Raw genomic sequence first — 15,771 nt, forward strand, 5'->3', positions numbered from 1 at the left:
CAAAACACTGGTCGTGACAAAAGACCTCGACAGATCGTCCCTGGTATGCAAAGTCATTGTTGGCTTTGGACAAGACAAGAATGAAACAACAGGTCTTCTGTTGTTGGACAAGGTACTTGGAAGTGAGCTTTATGGAAGAGTCTTATGAAGGAGAGGTTAGGGGGAAGATAGAGGTCCCTGCAGGCCAGGCTTCTCGTGGTGGCAATACATGTGGTGCCAAGTGAAATGCCTTCCAAAGTGCTTTGATAAAAGCAAACAAGTGTAAGATAGTTGAATATGAGATGACAGCATGTATTGAAGGCTGGTGTAAGAGCTGCTGGTCTTGAGTGATTTGTAAGGGAGGTGACTGTTTGCAAGAGGGAACTTGGCTGATGGTGGGTGAATTAGATTATACTTGGTGGGAGGCATGTGATAAAAGTCCTAGCTCTCCCCGTCGGGGAATCGAACCCCGATCTTCCGCGTGACAGGCGGAGATACTGACCATTATACTAACGAGGAATTTCGATGGGACAGATACAGTCGTCATTTGAAAAGACTACCGTAGCCAATGAGCGAAATAAGAGTTTTGTGTCCCATTTGAGGTGCCTTTTAAAGGAATGTTTTGAATCACGCAAAGCAATTGAGAAGAAACTAGGCATGATCTTCAGCATGCAAGTGGTGAAAAGGGCTCAACAAGAATCTCATTGTACAGGAATGTGTTTCTAACATGCACTGTATATATGACAATAAACGCTTGAATCTTGAATCTTGGTGGCAACACCCAGAAATTCTGCCTTGTGGTAGATGTAGGACACTCCGCATCATCAAAACAATAAAAAGTAGAATGTTTGCTCCAGAAGAAGCTAGACTTTTTTTTTCCCTTTGCAGTGTTGATAAGTTGTAAATAGATTCTACTTTGGACACTTATGCAGATTTTTCAAACCCCCGGTACCGTATCATAGGACAACAGGACAGGGCTTTTGACCGAAGCAAACTGGATTCATATCAGGCTATTTGAAGGGGGGCTATTCACATTTAGGCCTAAGATGGGTGAGAATATCAAAACAGTATTCTAAGTACCACATCAGACTATAATGGTGATAACACACCTATTGAAATTTCAACTTCTGCAGTCTCAGCTATTATGTAAGTAATGGGTGAGAATGCTCAGCAATTTGGAGGTGAGATGGGCATCATCATGCCTATTGAAATTTCAACTTCTGGAGGCTGATCAGCTATTATGTAAGTAATGGGTGAGAATGCTTAGGAATTTGGAGGTGAGATGGGCATCATCATGCCTCTTGAAATTTCAAATTCTGGAGGCTCATCAGCTATTATGTAAGCAGAGGTGAGAATGCTGATCATTGATGACAGTGCTACTCTTCCTGCTCTTGTTTTCTTCTCCATTTTCCTCGTTGTGGAGTCGTTAGCGGTAACCTTCCCGTAGCAGCGACACCTCTGTGACTGAAAAGACTGCAACGACTGGCGCATCGACTCCAGCCACAATATATGGTCGGAACGACAGCGTGAAGTCATCAACAACGCTCGCTCGAGCCATCACGGCAACGACGCTTGGCCTTTAAAGTGCTGCGTTAAGACTGCAGTTTCCCTTGGAGGCGGGGTTCAAATTCCACTTCTGACATTGCAAACTTCTCCAACAGAATGATTTTTACTGGCAAGGCAACCCAAGTTCACTCCTTGCTTGGCTATGCTACGTTGTATTGCTAAACTGGCACTGTATCGTCTAGTTTAAAGATTATTGCGGCCATTTTACATCTGAAGAGTTCTTGCTTCCAAATGCTTTTTGATAAAGCTTATAGTTAGGGATGGCTCAGGTAATCCTGAAACATCCCATGTTGCCCAAGCTGCTATAGGCTTAGACTGCTGGGGGACCTCATCTGTCACACCTTTCCTCACTTTGCTCTCTTTTTCCCCCTGTTTAATTTTTCAAATGATTTTATGTACACGTGACATTATTGTGGTTATTAAACAACTTAAACAACAGCCAAGACCCATGAACACCACGTAGACCCACATATTCACTCCAATGATCCCTGGGCCCGCCGACAATAAGTGCAAGTCTTTTTTTTGCGGTCAGGATGGCCGAGCGGTCTAAGGCGCTGCGTTCAGGTCGCAGTCTCCCCTGGAGGCGTGGGTTCAAATCCCACTTCTGACAAAGCAACCTTCTCCAAGAGAATGGTTTTCACTGGCAAAGGCAACCCAACTTCACTCCTTGCTTGGCTAGCGCTATATCATCTAGTTTACAGCAACATTCTTTGTGCCGTCATGTTACTCTGAAGTCTTATGACCGCTCTGAATCGCAGGGAAGGGGCTTTGTGCATGAGAATCCTTTGTCCACAACTCAAGTTATTGTTACATATTAACATTTTGGCATGTACTCAACACCACCGTAAAACCTCCTGTTTTTCAGTCATTTTTGTGGAAAAATCGTCTGAAAACAAAACACTGGTCGTGACAAAAGACCTCGACAGATCGTCCCTGGTATGCAAAGTCATTGTTGGCTTCGGACAAGACAAGAATGAAACCACAGGATTTCTGTTGTTGGACAAAGTACTTGGAAGTGAGCTTTATGGAAGAGTGGTATGAAGGAGAGGTTAGGGGGAAGTCCTTGTTGGCTTTGGACAAGACAAGAATGAAACAACAGGTCTTCTGTTGTTGGACAAGGTACTTGGAAGTGAGCTTTATGGAAGAGTCTTATGAAGGAGAGGTTAGGGGGAAGATAGAGGTCCCTGCAGGCCAGGCTTCTCGTGGTGGCAATACATGTGGTGCCAAGTGAAATGCCTTCCAAAGTGCTTTGATAAAAGCAAACAAGTGTAAGATAGTTGAATATGAGATGACAGCATGTATTGAAGGCTGGTGTAAGAGCTGCTGGTCTTGAGTGATTTGTAAGGGAGGTGACTGTTTGCAAGAGGGAACTTGGCTGATGGTGGGTGAATTAGATTATACTTGGTGGGAGGCATGTGATAAAAGTCCTAGCTCTCCCCGTCAGGGAATCGAACCCCGATCTTCCGCGTGACAGGCGGAGATACTGACCATTATACTAACGAGGAATTTCGATGGGACAGATACAGTCGTCATTTGAAAAGACTACCGTAGCCAATGAGCAAAATAAGAGTTTTGTGTCCCATTTGAGGTGCCTTTTAAAGGAATGTTTTGAATCACGCAAAGCAATTGAGAAGAAACTAGGCATGATCTTCAGCATGCAAGTGGTGAAAAGGGCTCAACAAGAATCTCATTGTACAGGAATGTGTTTCTAACATGCACTGTATATATGACAATAAACGCTTGAATCTTGAATCTTGGTGGCAACACCCAGAAATTCTGCCTTGTGGTAGATGTAGGACACTCCGCATCATCAAAACAATAAAAAGTAGAATGTTTGCTCCAGAAGAAGCTAGACTTTTTTTTTTCCCTTTGCAGTGTTGATAAGTTGTAAATAGATTCTACTTTGGACACTTATGCAGATTTTTCAAACCCCCGGTACCGTATCATAGGACAACAGGACAGGGCTTTTGACCGAAGCAAACTGGATTCATATCAGGCTATTTGAAGGGGGGCTATTCACATTTAGGCCTAAGATGGGTGAGAATATCAAAACAGTATTCTAAGTACCACATCAGACTATAATGGTGATAACACACCTATTGAAATTTCAACTTCTGCAGTCTCAGCTATTATGTAAGTAATGGGTGAGAATGCTCAGCAATTTGGAGGTGAGATGGGCATCATCATGCCTATTGAAATTTCAACTTCTGGAGGCTGATCAGCTATTATGTAAGTAATGGGTGAGAATGCTTAGGAATTTGGAGGTGAGATGGGCATCATCATGCCTCTTGAAATTTCAAATTCTGGAGGCTCATCAGCTATTATGTAAGCAGAGGTGAGAATGCTGATCATTGATGACAGTGCTACTCTTCCTGCTCTTGTTTTCTTCTCCATTTTCCTCGTTGTGGAGTCGTTAGCGGTAACCTTCCCGTAGCAGCGACACCTCTGTGACTGAAAAGACTGCAACGACTGGCGCATCGACTCCAGCCACAATATATGGTCGGAACGACAGCGTGAAGTCATCAACAACGCTCGCTCGAGCCATCACGGCAACGACGCTTGGCCTTTAAAGTGCTGCGTTAAGACTGCAGTTTCCCTTGGAGGCGGGGTTCAAATTCCACTTCTGACATTGCAAACTTCTCCAACAGAATGATTTTTACTGGCAAGGCAACCCAAGTTCACTCCTTGCTTGGCTATGCTACGTTGTATTGCTAAACTGGCACTGTATCGTCTAGTTTAAAGATTATTGCGGCCATTTTACATCTGAAGAGTTCTTGCTTCCAAATGCTTTTTGATAAAGCTTATAGTTAGGGATGGCTCAGGTAATCCTGAAACATCCCATGTTGCCCAAGCTGCTATAGGCTTAGACTGCTGGGGGACCTCATCTGTCACACCTTTCCTCACTTTGCTCTCTTTTTCCCCCTGTTTAATTTTTCAAATGATTTTATGTACACGTGACATTATTGTGGTTATTAAACAACTTAAACAACAGCCAAGACCCATGAACACCACGTAGACCCACATATTCACTCCAATGATCCCTGGGCCCGCCGACAATAAGTGCCAGTCTTTTTTTTGCCGTCAGGATGGCCGAGCGGTCTAAGGCGCTGCGTTCAGGTCGCAGTCTCCCCTGGAGGCGTGGGTTCAAATCCCACTTCTGACAAAGCAACCTTCTCCAAGAGAATGGTTTTCACTGGCAAAGGCAACCCAACTTCACTCCTTGCTTGGCTAGCGCTATATCATCTAGTTTACAGCAACATTCTTTGTGCCGTCATGTTACTCTGAAGTCTTATGACCGCTCTGAATCGCAGGGAAGGGGCTTTGTGCATGAGAATCCTTTGTCCACAACTCAAGTTATTGTTACATATTAACATTTTGGCATGTACTCAACACCACCGTAAAACCTCCTGTTTTTCAGTCATTTTTGTGGAAAAATCGTCTGAAAACAAAACACTGGTCGTGACAAAAGACCTCGACAGATCGTCCCTGGTATGCAAAGTCATTGTTGGCTTTGGACAAGACAAGAATGAAACCACAGGATTTCTGTTGTTGGACAAAGTACTTGGAAGTGAGCTTTATGGAAGAGTGGTATGAAGGAGAGGTTAGGGGGAAGTCCTTGTTGGCTTTGGACAAGACAAGAATGAAACAACAGGTCTTCTGTTGTTGGACAAGGTACTTGGAAGTGAGCTTTATGGAAGAGTCTTATGAAGGAGAGGTTAGGGGGAAGATAGAGGTCCCTGCAGGCCAGGCTTCTCGTGGTGGCAATACATGTGGTGCCAAGTGAAATGCCTTCCAAAGTGCTTTGATAAAAGCAAACAAGTGTAAGATAGTTGAATATGAGATGACAGCATGTATTGAAGGCTGGTGTAAGAGCTGCTGGTCTTGAGTGATTTGTAAGGGAGGTGACTGTTTGCAAGAGGGAACTTGGCTGATGGTGGGTGAATTAGATTATACTTGGTGGGAGGCATGTGATAAAAGTCCTAGCTCTCCCCGTCGGGGAATCGAACCCCGATCTTCCGCGTGACAGGCGGAGATACTGACCATTATACTAACGAGGAATTTCGATGGGACAGATACAGTCGTCATTTGAAAAGACTACCGTAGCCAATGAGCGAAATAAGAGTTTTGTGTCCCATTTGAGGTGCCTTTTAAAGGAATGTTTTGAATCACGCAAAGCAATTGAGAAGAAACTAGGCATGATCTTCAGCATGCAAGTGGTGAAAAGGGCTCAACAAGAATCTCATTGTACAGGAATGTGTTTCTAACATGCACTGTATATATGACAATAAACGCTTGAATCTTGAATCTTGGTGGCAACACCCAGAAATTCTGCCTTGTGGTAGATGTAGGACACTCCGCATCATCAAAACAATAAAAAGTAGAATGTTTGCTCCAGAAGAAGCTAGACTTTTTTTTTCCCTTTGCAGTGTTGATAAGTTGTAAATAGATTCTACTTTGGACACTTATGCAGATTTTTCAAACCCCCGGTACCGTATCATAGGACAACAGGACAGGGCTTTTGACCGAAGCAAACTGGATTCATATCAGGCTATTTGAAGGGGGGCTATTCACATTTAGGCCTAAGATGGGTGAGAATATCAAAACAGTATTCTAAGTACCACATCAGACTATAATGGTGATAACACACCTATTGAAATTTCAACTTCTGCAGTCTCAGCTATTATGTAAGTAATGGGTGAGAATGCTCAGCAATTTGGAGGTGAGATGGGCATCATCATGCCTATTGAAATTTCAACTTCTGGAGGCTGATCAGCTATTATGTAAGTAATGGGTGAGAATGCTTAGGAATTTGGAGGTGAGATGGGCATCATCATGCCTCTTGAAATTTCAAATTCTGGAGGCTCATCAGCTATTATGTAAGCAGAGGTGAGAATGCTGATCATTGATGACAGTGCTACTCTTCCTGCTCTTGTTTTCTTCTCCATTTTCCTCGTTGTGGAGTCGTTAGCGGTAACCTTCCCGTAGCAGCGACACCTCTGTGACTGAAAAGACTGCAACGACTGGCGCATCGACTCCAGCCACAATATATGGTCGGAACGACAGCGTGAAGTCATCAACAACGCTCGCTCGAGCCATCACGGCAACGACGCTTGGCCTTTAAAGTGCTGCGTTAAGACTGCAGTTTCCCTTGGAGGCGGGGTTCAAATTCCACTTCTGACATTGCAAACTTCTCCAACAGAATGATTTTTACTGGCAAGGCAACCCAAGTTCACTCCTTGCTTGGCTATGCTACGTTGTATTGCTAAACTGGCACTGTATCGTCTAGTTTAAAGATTATTGCGGCCATTTTACATCTGAAGAGTTCTTGCTTCCAAATGCTTTTTGATAAAGCTTATAGTTAGGGATGGCTCAGGTAATCCTGAAACATCCCATGTTGCCCAAGCTGCTATAGGCTTAGACTGCTGGGGGACCTCATCTGTCACACCTTTCCTCACTTTGCTCTCTTTTTCCCCCTGTTTAATTTTTCAAATGATTTTATGTACACGTGACATTATTGTGGTTATTAAACAACTTAAACAACAGCCAAGACCCATGAACACCACGTAGACCCACATATTCACTCCAATGATCCCTGGGCCCGCCGACAATAAGTGCAAGTCTTTTTTTTGCGGTCAGGATGGCCGAGCGGTCTAAGGCGCTGCGTTCAGGTCGCAGTCTCCCCTGGAGGCGTGGGTTCAAATCCCACTTCTGACAAAGCAACCTTCTCCAAGAGAATGGTTTTCACTGGCAAAGGCAACCCAACTTCACTCCTTGCTTGGCTAGCGCTATATCATCTAGTTTACAGCAACATTCTTTGTGCCGTCATGTTACTCTGAAGTCTTATGACCGCTCTGAATCGCAGGGAAGGGGCTTTGTGCATGAGAATCCTTTGTCCACAACTCAAGTTATTGTTACATATTAATATTTTGGCATGTACTCAACACCACCGTAAAACCTCCTGTTTTTCAGTCATTTTTGTGGAAAAATCGTCTGAAAACAAAACACTGGTCGTGACAAAAGACCTCGACAGATCGTCCCTGGTATGCAAAGTCATTGTTGGCTTTGGACAAGACAAGAATGAAACAACAGGTCTTCTGTTGTTGGACAAGGTACTTGGAAGTGAGCTTTATGGAAGAGTCTTATGAAGGAGAGGTTAGGGGGAAGATAGAGGTCCCTGCAGGCCAGGCTTCTCGTGGTGGCAATACATGTGGTGCCAAGTGAAATGCCTTCCAAAGTGCTTTGATAAAAGCAAACAAGTGTAAGATAGTTGAATATGAGATGACAGCATGTATTGAAGGCTGGTGTAAGAGCTGCTGGTCTTGAGTGATTTGTAAGGGAGGTGACTGTTTGCAAGAGGGAACTTGGCTGATGGTGGGTGAATTAGATTATACTTGGTGGGAGGCATGTGATAAAAGTCCTAGCTCTCCCCGTCGGGGAATCGAACCCCGATCTTCCGCGTGACAGGCGGAGATACTGACCATTATACTAACGAGGAATTTCGATGGGACAGATACAGTCGTCATTTGAAAAGACTACCGTAGCCAATGAGCGAAATAAGAGTTTTGTGTCCCATTTGAGGTGCCTTTTAAAGGAATGTTTTGAATCACGCAAAGCAATTGAGAAGAAACTAGGCATGATCTTCAGCATGCAAGTGGTGAAAAGGGCTCAACAAGAATCTCATTGTACAGGAATGTGTTTCTAACATGCACTGTATATATGACAATAAACGCTTGAATCTTGAATCTTGGTGGCAACACCCAGAAATTCTGCCTTGTGGTAGATGTAGGACACTCCGCATCATCAAAACAATAAAAAGTAGAATGTTTGCTCCAGAAGAAGCTAGACTTTTTTTTTCCCTTTGCAGTGTTGATAAGTTGTAAATAGATTCTACTTTGGACACTTATGCAGATTTTTCAAACCCCCGGTACCGTATCATAGGACAACAGGACAGGGCTTTTGACCGAAGCAAACTGGATTCATATCAGGCTATTTGAAGGGGGGCTATTCACATTTAGGCCTAAGATGGGTGAGAATATCAAAACAGTATTCTAAGTACCACATCAGACTATAATGGTGATAACACACCTATTGAAATTTCAACTTCTGCAGTCTCAGCTATTATGTAAGTAATGGGTGAGAATGCTCAGCAATTTGGAGGTGAGATGGGCATCATCATGCCTATTGAAATTTCAACTTCTGGAGGCTGATCAGCTATTATGTAAGTAATGGGTGAGAATGCTTAGGAATTTGGAGGTGAGATGGGCATCATCATGCCTCTTGAAATTTCAAATTCTGGAGGCTCATCAGCTATTATGTAAGCAGAGGTGAGAATGCTGATCATTGATGACAGTGCTACTCTTCCTGCTCTTGTTTTCTTCTCCATTTTCCTCGTTGTGGAGTCGTTAGCGGTAACCTTCCCGTAGCAGCGACACCTCTGTGACTGAAAAGACTGCAACGACTGGCGCATCGACTCCAGCCACAATATATGGTCGGAACGACAGCGTGAAGTCATCAACAACGCTCGCTCGAGCCATCACGGCAACGACGCTTGGCCTTTAAAGTGCTGCGTTAAGACTGCAGTTTCCCTTGGAGGCGGGGTTCAAATTCCACTTCTGACATTGCAAACTTCTCCAACAGAATGATTTTTACTGGCAAGGCAACCCAAGTTCACTCCTTGCTTGGCTATGCTACGTTGTATTGCTAAACTGGCACTGTATCGTCTAGTTTAAAGATTATTGCGGCCATTTTACATCTGAAGAGTTCTTGCTTCCAAATGCTTTTTGATAAAGCTTATAGTTAGGGATGGCTCAGGTAATCCTGAAACATCCCATGTTGCCCAAGCTGCTATAGGCTTAGACTGCTGGGGGACCTCATCTGTCACACCTTTCCTCACTTTGCTCTCTTTTTCCCCCTGTTTAATTTTTCAAATGATTTTATGTACACGTGACATTATTGTGGTTATTAAACAACTTAAACAACAGCCAAGACCCATGAACACCACGTAGACCCACATATTCACTCCAATGATCCCTGGGCCCGCCGACAATAAGTGCAAGTCTTTTTTTTGCGGTCAGGATGGCCGAGCGGTCTAAGGCGCTGCGTTCAGGTCGCAGTCTCCCCTGGAGGCGTGGGTTCAAATCCCACTTCTGACAAAGCAACCTTCTCCAAGAGAATGGTTTTCACTGGCAAAGGCAACCCAACTTCACTCCTTGCTTGGCTAGCGCTATATCATCTAGTTTACAGCAACATTCTTTGTGCCGTCATGTTACTCTGAAGTCTTATGACCGCTCTGAATCGCAGGGAAGGGGCTTTGTGCATGAGAATCCTTTGTCCACAACTCAAGTTATTGTTACATATTAACATTTTGGCATGTACTCAACACCACCGTAAAACCTCCTGTTTTTCAGTCATTTTTGTGGAAAAATCGTCTGAAAACAAAACACTGGTCGTGACAAAAGACCTCGACAGATCGTCCCTGGTATGCAAAGTCATTGTTGGCTTCGGACAAGACAAGAATGAAACCACAGGATTTCTGTTGTTGGACAAAGTACTTGGAAGTGAGCTTTATGGAAGAGTGGTATGAAGGAGAGGTTAGGGGGAAGTCCTTGTTGGCTTTGGACAAGACAAGAATGAAACAACAGGTCTTCTGTTGTTGGACAAGGTACTTGGAAGTGAGCTTTATGGAAGAGTCTTATGAAGGAGAGGTTAGGGGGAAGATAGAGGTCCCTGCAGGCCAGGCTTCTCGTGGTGGCAATACATGTGGTGCCAAGTGAAATGCCTTCCAAAGTGCTTTGATAAAAGCAAACAAGTGTAAGATAGTTGAATATGAGATGACAGCATGTATTGAAGGCTGGTGTAAGAGCTGCTGGTCTTGAGTGATTTGTAAGGGAGGTGACTGTTTGCAAGAGGGAACTTGGCTGATGGTGGGTGAATTAGATTATACTTGGTGGGAGGCATGTGATAAAAGTCCTAGCTCTCCCCGTCAGGGAATCGAACCCCGATCTTCCGCGTGACAGGCGGAGATACTGACCATTATACTAACGAGGAATTTCGATGGGACAGATACAGTCGTCATTTGAAAAGACTACCGTAGCCAATGAGCAAAATAAGAGTTTTGTGTCCCATTTGAGGTGCCTTTTAAAGGAATGTTTTGAATCACGCAAAGCAATTGAGAAGAAACTAGGCATGATCTTCAGCATGCAAGTGGTGAAAAGGGCTCAACAAGAATCTCATTGTACAGGAATGTGTTTCTAACATGCACTGTATATATGACAATAAACGCTTGAATCTTGAATCTTGGTGGCAACACCCAGAAATTCTGCCTTGTGGTAGATGTAGGACACTCCGCATCATCAAAACAATAAAAAGTAGAATGTTTGCTCCAGAAGAAGCTAGACTTTTTTTTTTCCCTTTGCAGTGTTGATAAGTTGTAAATAGATTCTACTTTGGACACTTATGCAGATTTTTCAAACCCCCGGTACCGTATCATAGGACAACAGGACAGGGCTTTTGACCGAAGCAAACTGGATTCATATCAGGCTATTTGAAGGGGGGCTATTCACATTTAGGCCTAAGATGGGTGAGAATATCAAAACAGTATTCTAAGTACCACATCAGACTATAATGGTGATAACACACCTATTGAAATTTCAACTTCTGCAGTCTCAGCTATTATGTAAGTAATGGGTGAGAATGCTCAGCAATTTGGAGGTGAGATGGGCATCATCATGCCTATTGAAATTTCAACTTCTGGAGGCTGATCAGCTATTATGTAAGTAATGGGTGAGAATGCTTAGGAATTTGGAGGTGAGATGGGCATCATCATGCCTCTTGAAATTTCAAATTCTGGAGGCTCATCAGCTATTATGTAAGCAGAGGTGAGAATGCTGATCATTGATGACAGTGCTACTCTTCCTGCTCTTGTTTTCTTCTCCATTTTCCTCGTTGTGGAGTCGTTAGCGGTAACCTTCCCGTAGCAGCGACACCTCTGTGACTGAAAAGACTGCAACGACTGGCGCATCGACTCCAGCCACAATATATGGTCGGAACGACAGCGTGAAGTCATCAACAACGCTCGCTCGAGCCATCACGGCAACGACGCTTGGCCTTTAAAGTGCTGCGTTAAGACTGCAGTTTCCCTTGGAGGCGGGGTTCAAATTCCACTTCTGACATTGCAAACTTCTCCAACAGAATGATTTTTACTGGCAAGGCAACCCAAGTTCACTCCTTGCTTGGCTATGCTACGTTGTATTGCTAAACTGGCACTGTATCGTCTAGTTTAAAGATTATTGCGGCCATTTTACATCTGAAGAGTTCTTGCTTCCAAATGCTTTTTGATAAAGCTTATAGTTAGGGATGGCTCAGGTAATCCTGAAACATCCCATGTTGCCCAAGCTGCTATAGGCTTAGACTGCTGGGGGACCTCATCTGTCACACCTTTCCTCACTTTGCTCTCTTTTTCCCCCTGTTTAATTTTTCAAATGATTTTATGTACACGTGACATTATTGTGGTTATTAAACAACTTAAACAACAGCCAAGACCCATGAACACCACGTAGACCCACATATTCACTCCAATGATCCCTGGGCCCGCCGACAATAAGTGCCAGTCTTTTTTTTGCCGTCAGGATGGCCGAGCGGTCTAAGGCGCTGCGTTCAGGTCGCAGTCTCCCCTGGAGGCGTGGGTTCAAATCCCACTTCTGACAAAGCAACCTTCTCCAAGAGAATGGTTTTCACTGGCAAAGGCAACCCAACTTCACTCCTTGCTTGGCTAGCGCTATATCATCTAGTTTACAGCAACATTCTTTGTGCCGTCATGTTACTCTGAAGTCTTATGACCGCTCTGAATCGCAGGGAAGGGGCTTTGTGCATGAGAATCCTTTGTCCACAACTCAAGTTATTGTTACATATTAACATTTTGGCATGTACTCAACACCACCGTAAAACCTCCTGTTTTTCAGTCATTTTTGTGGAAAAATCGTCTGAAAACAAAACACTGGTCGTGACAAAAGACCTCGACAGATCGTCCCTGGTATGCAAAGTCATTGTTGGCTTTGGACAAGACAAGAATGAAACCACAGGATTTCTGTTGTTGGACAAAGTACTTGGAAGTGAGCTTTATGGAAGAGTGGTATGAAGGAGAGGTTAGGGGGAAGTCCTTGTTGGCTTTGGACAAGACAAGAATGAAACAACAGGTCTTCTGTTGTTGGACAAGGTACTTGGAAGTGAGCTTTATGGAAGAGTCTTATGAAGGAGAGGTTAGGGGGAAGATAGAGGTCCCTGCAGGCCAGGCTTCTCGTGGTGGCAATACATGTGGTGCCAAGTGAAATGCCTTCCAAAGTGCTTTGATAAAAGCAAACAAGTGTAAGATAGTTGAATATGAGATGACAGCATGTATTGAAGGCTGGTGTAAGAGCTGCTGGTCTTGAGTGATTTGTAAGGGAGGTGACTGTTTGCAAGAGGGAACTTGGCTGATGGTGGGTGAATTAGATTATACTTGGTGGGAGGCATGTGATAAAAGTCGTAGCTCTCCCCGTCGGGGAATCGAACCTCAATCTTCCGCGCGACAGGCGGAGATACTGACCATTATACTAACGAGGAATTTCGATGGGACAGATACAGTCGTCATTTGAAAAGACTACCGTAGCCAATGAGCGAAATAAGAGTTTTGTGTCCCATTTGAGGTGCCTTTTAAAGGAATGTTTTGAATCACGCAAAGCAATTGAGAAGAAACTAGGCATGATCTGCAGCATGCAAGTGGTGAAAAGGGCTCAACAAGAATCTCATTGTACAGGAATGTGTTTCTAACATGCACTGTATATATGACAATAAACGCTTGAATCTTGAATCTTGGTGGCAACACCCAGAAATTCTGCCTTGTGGTAGATGTAGGACACTCCGCATCATCAAAACAATAAAAAGTAGAATGTTTGCTCCAGAAGAAGCTAGACTTTTTTTTTTCCCTTTGCAGTGTTGATAAGTTGTAAATAGATTCTACTTTGGACCCTTATGCAGATTTTTCAAACCCCCGGTACCGTATCATAGGACAACAGGACAGGGCTTTTGACCGAAGCAAACTGGATTCATATCAGGCTATTTGAAGGGGGGCTATTCACATTTAGGCCTAAGATGGGTGAGAATATCAAAACAGTATTCTAAGTACCACATCAGACTATAATGGTGATAACACACCTATTGAAATTTCAACTTCTGCAGTCTCAGCTATTATGTAAGTAATGGGTGAGAATGCTTAGGAATTTGGAGGTGATATGGGCATCATCATGCCTCTTGAAATTTCAAATTCTGGAGGCTCATCAGCTATTATGTAAGCAGAGGTGAGAATGCTGATCATTGATGACAGTGCTACTCTTCCTGCTCTTGTTTTCTTCTCCATTTTCCTCGTTGTGGAGTCGTTAGCGGTAACCTTCCCGTAGCAGCGACACCTCTGTGACTGAAAAGACTGCAACGACTGGCGCATCGACTCCAGCCACAATATATGGTCGGAACGACAGCGTGAAGTCATCAACAACGCTCGCTCGAGCCAATCACGGCAACGACGCTTGGCCTTTAAAGTGCTGCGTTAAGACTGCAGTTTCCCTTGGAGGCGTGGGTTCAAATCCCACTTCTGACAAAGCAACCTTCTCCAAGAGAATGGTTTTCACTGGCAAAGGCAACCCAACTTCACTCCTTGCTTGGCTAGCGCTATATCATCTAGTTTACAGCAACATTCTTTGTGCCGTCATGTTACTCTGAAGTCTTATGACCGCTCTGAATCGCAGGGAAGGGGCTTTGTGCATGAGAATCCTTTGTCCACAACTCAAGTTATTGTTACATATTAACATTTTGGCATGTACTCAACACCACCGTAAAACCTCCTGTTTTTCAGTCATTTTTGTGGAAAAATCGTCTGAAAACAAAACACTGGTCGTGACAAAAGACCTCGACAGATCGTCCCTGGTATGCAAAGTCATTGTTGGCTTTGGACAAGACAAGAATGAAACCACAGGATTTCTGTTGTTGGACAAAGTACTTGGAAGTGAGCTTTATGGAAGAGTGGTATGAAGGAGAGGTTAGGGGGAAGTCCTTGTTGGCTTTGGACAAGACAAGAATGAAACAACAGGTCTTCTGTTGTTGGACAAGGTACTTGGAAGTGAGCTTTATGGAAGAGTCTTATGAAGGAGAGGTTAGGGGGAAGATAGAGGTCCCTGCAGGCCAGGCTTCTCGTGGTGGCAATACATGTGGTGCCAAGTGAAATGCCTTCCAAAGTGCTTTGATAAAAGCAAACAAGTGTAAGATAGTTGAATATGAGATGACAGCATGTATTGAAGGCTGGTGTAAGAGCTGCTGGTCTTGAGTGATTTGTAAGGGAGGTGACTGTTTGCAAGAGGGAACTTGGCTGATGGTGGGTGAATTAGATTATACTTGGTGGGAGGCATGTGATAAAAGTCCTAGCTCTCCCCGTCGGGGAATCGAACCCCGATCTTCCGCGTGACAGGCGGAGATACTGACCATTATACTAACGAGGAATTTCGATGGGACAGATACAGTCGTCATTTGAAAAGACTACCGTAGCCAATGAGCGAAATAAGAGTTTTGTGTCCCATTTGAGGTGCCTTTTAAAGGAATGTTTTGAATCACGCAAAGCAATTGAGAAGAAACTAGGCATGATCTTCAGCATGCAAGTGGTGAAAAGGGCTCAACAAGAATCTCATTGTACAGGAATGTGTTTCTAACATGCACTGTATATATGACAATAAACGCTTGAATCTTGGTGGCAACACCCAGAAATTCTGCCTTGTGGTAGATGTAGGACACTCCGCATCATCAAAACAATAAAAAGTAGAATGTTTGCTCCAGAAGAAGCTAGACTTTTTTTTTTCCCTTTGCAGTGTTGATAAGTTGTAAATAGATTCTACTTTGGACACTTATGCAGATTTTTCAAACCCCCGGTACCGTATCATAGGACAACAGGACAGGGCTTTTGACCGAAGCAAACTGGATTCATATCAGGCTATTTGAAGGGGGGCTATTCACATTTAGGCCTAAGATGGGTGAGAATATCAAAACAGTATTCTAAGTACCACATCAGACTATAATGGTGATAACACACCTATTGAAATTTCAACTTCTGCAGTCTCAGCTATTATGTAAGTAATGGGTGAGAATGCTCAGCAATTTGGAGGTGAGATGGGCATCATCATGCCTCTTGAAATTTCAAATTCTGGA

General features: G+C 43.7%; 9 non-coding genes across 9 annotated transcripts; 5 read left to right on the forward strand and 4 right to left on the reverse strand.

Moving 5' to 3' along the window:
• Positions 1-426: 426 nt before the first annotated feature.
• trnad-guc (transfer RNA aspartic acid (anticodon GUC)) lies at positions 427-498 on the reverse strand. The gene has a single exon. It is a non-coding gene; the product is annotated as a tRNA-Asp (tRNA).
• A 1,574-nt stretch (positions 499-2,072) lies between these two features.
• Positions 2,073-2,155, forward strand: trnal-cag (transfer RNA leucine (anticodon CAG)). Its single transcript has one exon. It is a non-coding gene; the product is annotated as a tRNA-Leu (tRNA).
• A 2,470-nt stretch (positions 2,156-4,625) lies between these two features.
• On the forward strand, positions 4,626-4,708 carry trnal-cag (transfer RNA leucine (anticodon CAG)). Its single transcript has one exon. It is a non-coding gene; the product is annotated as a tRNA-Leu (tRNA).
• An 823-nt stretch (positions 4,709-5,531) lies between these two features.
• On the reverse strand, positions 5,532-5,603 carry trnad-guc (transfer RNA aspartic acid (anticodon GUC)). Its single transcript has one exon. It is a non-coding gene; the product is annotated as a tRNA-Asp (tRNA).
• A 1,574-nt stretch (positions 5,604-7,177) lies between these two features.
• Positions 7,178-7,260, forward strand: trnal-cag (transfer RNA leucine (anticodon CAG)). The gene has a single exon. It is a non-coding gene; the product is annotated as a tRNA-Leu (tRNA).
• A 709-nt stretch (positions 7,261-7,969) lies between these two features.
• Positions 7,970-8,041, reverse strand: trnad-guc (transfer RNA aspartic acid (anticodon GUC)). Its single transcript has one exon. It is a non-coding gene; the product is annotated as a tRNA-Asp (tRNA).
• A 1,574-nt stretch (positions 8,042-9,615) lies between these two features.
• On the forward strand, positions 9,616-9,698 carry trnal-cag (transfer RNA leucine (anticodon CAG)). The gene has a single exon. It is a non-coding gene; the product is annotated as a tRNA-Leu (tRNA).
• A 2,470-nt stretch (positions 9,699-12,168) lies between these two features.
• Positions 12,169-12,251, forward strand: trnal-cag (transfer RNA leucine (anticodon CAG)). The gene has a single exon. It is a non-coding gene; the product is annotated as a tRNA-Leu (tRNA).
• A 2,748-nt stretch (positions 12,252-14,999) lies between these two features.
• On the reverse strand, positions 15,000-15,071 carry trnad-guc (transfer RNA aspartic acid (anticodon GUC)). The gene has a single exon. It is a non-coding gene; the product is annotated as a tRNA-Asp (tRNA).
• Positions 15,072-15,771: the final 700 nt, after the last annotated feature.

The sequence above is a fragment of the Leuresthes tenuis genome, unplaced genomic scaffold (assembly GCF_036924035.1).
Source record: "Leuresthes tenuis unplaced genomic scaffold, fLeuTen1.0.hap1 SCAF_13, whole genome shotgun sequence".
Taxonomy (NCBI): Eukaryota; Metazoa; Chordata; class Actinopteri; order Atheriniformes; family Atherinopsidae; genus Leuresthes; species Leuresthes tenuis.